Source organism: Penaeus vannamei, chromosome 22 (genome assembly GCF_042767895.1).
Source record: "Penaeus vannamei isolate JL-2024 chromosome 22, ASM4276789v1, whole genome shotgun sequence".
NCBI lineage: Eukaryota > Metazoa > Arthropoda > Malacostraca > Decapoda > Penaeidae > Penaeus > Penaeus vannamei.
The window spans coordinates 29,183,804-29,187,617 of NC_091570.1; positions in this window are offsets into that span (position 1 = coordinate 29,183,804).

A 3,814-nucleotide genomic window follows, 5' to 3' on the forward strand; every position below is an offset into this window, starting at 1 on the left:
AATCCGAATCAGTATAGAAAGCCCAAATCCGAATCCGTATAGAAAGCCCAAATCTGAATCCGTATAGAAAGCCCAAATCCGAATCCGTATAGAAAGCCCAAATCCGAATCAGTATGGAAAGCCCAAATCCGAATCAGTATAGAAAGCCCAAATCCGAATCAGTATGGAAAGCCCAAATCCGAATCAGTATGGAAAGCCCAAATCCGAATCAGTATAGAAAGCCCAAATCCGAATCAGTATGGAAAGCCCAAATCCGAATCAGTATAGAAAGCCCAAATCCGAATCAGTATAGAAAGCCCAAATCCGATTCAATATGGAAAACCCAAATCCGAATCAGTATAGAAAGCCCAAATCCGAATCAGTATGGAAAGCCCAAATCCGAATCAGTATGGAAAGCCCAAATCCGAATCAGTATAGAAAGCCCAAATCCGAATCAGTATAGAAAGCTCAAATCCGAATCAGTATAGAAAGCCCAAATCCGAATCAGTATGGAAAGCCCAAATCCGAATCAGTATGGAAAGCCCAAATCCGAATCAGTATGGAAAGCCCAAATCCGAATCAGTATAGAAAGCCCAAATCCGAATCAATATAGAAAGCCCAAATCCGAATCAGTATAGAAAGCCCAAATCCGAATCAGTATAGAAAGACCAAATCCGAATCAGTATGGAAAGCCCAAATCCGAATCAGTATGGAAAGCCCAAATCCGAGTCAGTATAGAAAGCCCAAATCCGAATCAGTATAGAAAGCCCAAATCCGAATCAGTATGGAAAGCCCAAATCCGAATCAGTATTGAAAGCCCAAATCCGAATCAGTATAGAAAGCCCAAATCCGAATTAGTATGGAAATCCGAAATCCGAATCAGTATGGAAAGCCCAAATCCGAATCAGTATGGAAAGCCCAAAACCGAATCAGTATAGAAAGACCAAATCCGAATCAGTATAGAAAGCCCAAATCCGAATCAGTATAGAAAGCCCAAATCCGAATCAGTATGGAAAGCCCAAATCCGAATCAGTATGGAAAGCCCAAATCCGAATCAGTATGGAAAGCCCAAATCCGAATCAGTATAGAAATCCGAAATCCGAATCCGTATGGAAATCCGAAATCCGAATCAGTATAGAAAGCCCAAATCCGAATCCGTATAGAAAGCCCAAATCCGAATCAGTATAGAAAGCCCAAATCCGAACCAGTATAGAAAGCCCAAATCCGAATCAGTATGGAAAGCCCAAATCCGAATCAGTATAGAAATCCGAAATCCGAATCCGTATGGAAAGCCGAAATCCGAATCAGTATAGAAAGCCCAAATCCGAATCCGTATGGAAAGCCGAAATCCGAATCCGTATGGAAAGCCCAAATCCGAATCCGTGTAGAAAGCCCAAATCCGAATCCGTATAGAAAGCCCAAATCCGAATCAGTATAGAAAGCCCAAATCCGAATCAATATAGAAAGCCCAAATCCGAATCAGTATGGAAAGCCCAAATCCGAATCAGTATAGAAAGCCCAAATCCGAATCAATATGGAAAACCCAAATCCGAATCAGTATAGAAAGCCCAAATCCGAATCAGTATGGAAAGCCCAAATCCGAATCAGTATGGAAAGCCCAAATCCGAATCAGTATAGAGAGCCCAAATCCGAATCAGTATAGAAAGCTCAAATCCGAATCAGTATAGAAAGCCCAAATCCGAATCAATATGGAAAGCCCAAATCCGAATCAGTATTGAAAGCCCAAATCCGAATCAATATAGAAAGCCCAAATCCGAATCAGTATAGAAAGCTCAAATCCGAATCAGTATAGAAAGCCCAAATCCGAATCAGTATGGAAAGCCCAAATCCGAATCAGTATGGAAAGCCCAAATCCGAATCAGTATAGAAAGCCCAAATCCGAATCAGTATAGAAAGCTCAAATCCGAATCAGTATAGAAAGCCCAAATCCGAATCAGTATGGAAAGCCCAAATCCGAATCAGTATGGAAAGCCCAAATCCGAATCAGTATGGAAAGCCCAAATCCGAATCAGTATAGAAAGCCCAAATCCGAATCAGTATGGAAAGCCCAAATCCGAATCAGTGTGGAAAGCCCAAATCCGAATCAGTATTGAAAGCCCAAATCCGAATCAGTATAGAAAGCCCAAATCCGAATTAGTATGGAAAGCCCAAATCCGAATCAGTATAGAAAGAAGTTGCGGCGTTTCATCTGCGTCCCGGATTCCGCCCACGTGCAGAAATGACCTGAGTTCATCCTGGAATGGCCCGCCCCCTCGAGGTGAAGACATGAAGGTCTTCTCCAGGAGAGGCAGACGTGGAAAGCACAGATGGTCGATTTCCCTCTGACAAGGACGATCAGCTCGGCCTCCGTGGAAGAGAGCCGAGGAGTCAATAAGGGTGAGATTCCTCTGGCGGGTTCGCTTGCCTTTGGGGACGCAGGTCAGCTTCCTGTGGCCGCACCCTCGAGCTTATAGCCTTTATATATACCGGAAGAAGGACCTTAGTTCAGTCAAGATACAATATTATATTGCCAGTGGAAACACTAAGGTCTTTGCCTTCATTATGGCCGGTCTGTTTACGATGCTGGGCCTCAAAGAGCATACAGTATATAAACATAGTTGGAATATATGTTTTACATAATAACTGGAATATATGTTATACAGAGTCATTCACGCCGTATGAACATATTATGAATAAAACATATATTCTATTTTTATACGTATATTATATTCACTGTTGATAATTACAATAATAAAAATGATTAGAGCATCAATGAGGTTAATAACAATACCAATAATATAGATAATGATAAGAATAACGAAAATTAAAATAACCGTAACGATAACGATGATGATAGGTGATGATGATGATGATGATGGAAATAGGTGATGATGATGATGGTAATAAGTAATGATGATGATGATAGTGATGATCCTCATTATCATTACTATGATAATCACTATCATCTATTCATCATAACAAAAATTATAGTAATGAGAAGTATGATGATACAAAATATACATTGGGAAGTAAAGGAAAAAAGCCGGAAAAAGTGGGAAATCACGTGGTCGCTAGGATTGCGAACTGGAGAGCTGTTATGTTGTGCTAGTAAATTGTTATTGTATTATAGATTCCATATTCCCTACAACTCCTCTTTAATGCATTGTTTTGGGAGATTTCAGTGCCCTGTCCGTCTTTATAACCTTATGTACTATAACCTTATGTACTAGAGAGAGAACCAACTGCTATATGGAGATTATACTTTCTCTTCTTCACTACTAAATGTTTACATCCACAGGCGAGTAGTAATCCTCAACAGAACTTTAGTCTTACTTACGACAGTGAATATAAGTAGGGCTGGAAATGGATAAGCGATCGTTTAGGGGAAACTTTCTCCCTCTTTCTGACGCCGAGCTGTCGACATCAGCAGATAGGAGAGGGGGAAGCAGATTGCGACCGCTGTGTCTTGACATTAAGTTACAAAAGCGAAACATGTCTGATGTATATATATCTATATCTATCTATCTATCTGTATATATTTTTTTGTCTGTAACTATAGATGCACTTGCATTACGTCTACTAAAGCGTCATATGTGTGCGTGTATGTGTGTTTGATTGCGTGCGTGTGTGTGATGTGTGTGTGTGTGTGTGTGTGTGTGTGTGTGTGTGTGTGTGTGTGTGTGTGTGTTCTTACCAAGTTATTTCAGTACGGGAGAAGAGCCAAGCTCAGGTGGTACCGTCTGTTAGAGTAAAATTATCGTATAACTTTTTATATTGATGCACAGTTTTTGCACACACTACGTAATTGGGGAGACTGTTCCATGCTTCAATAGTT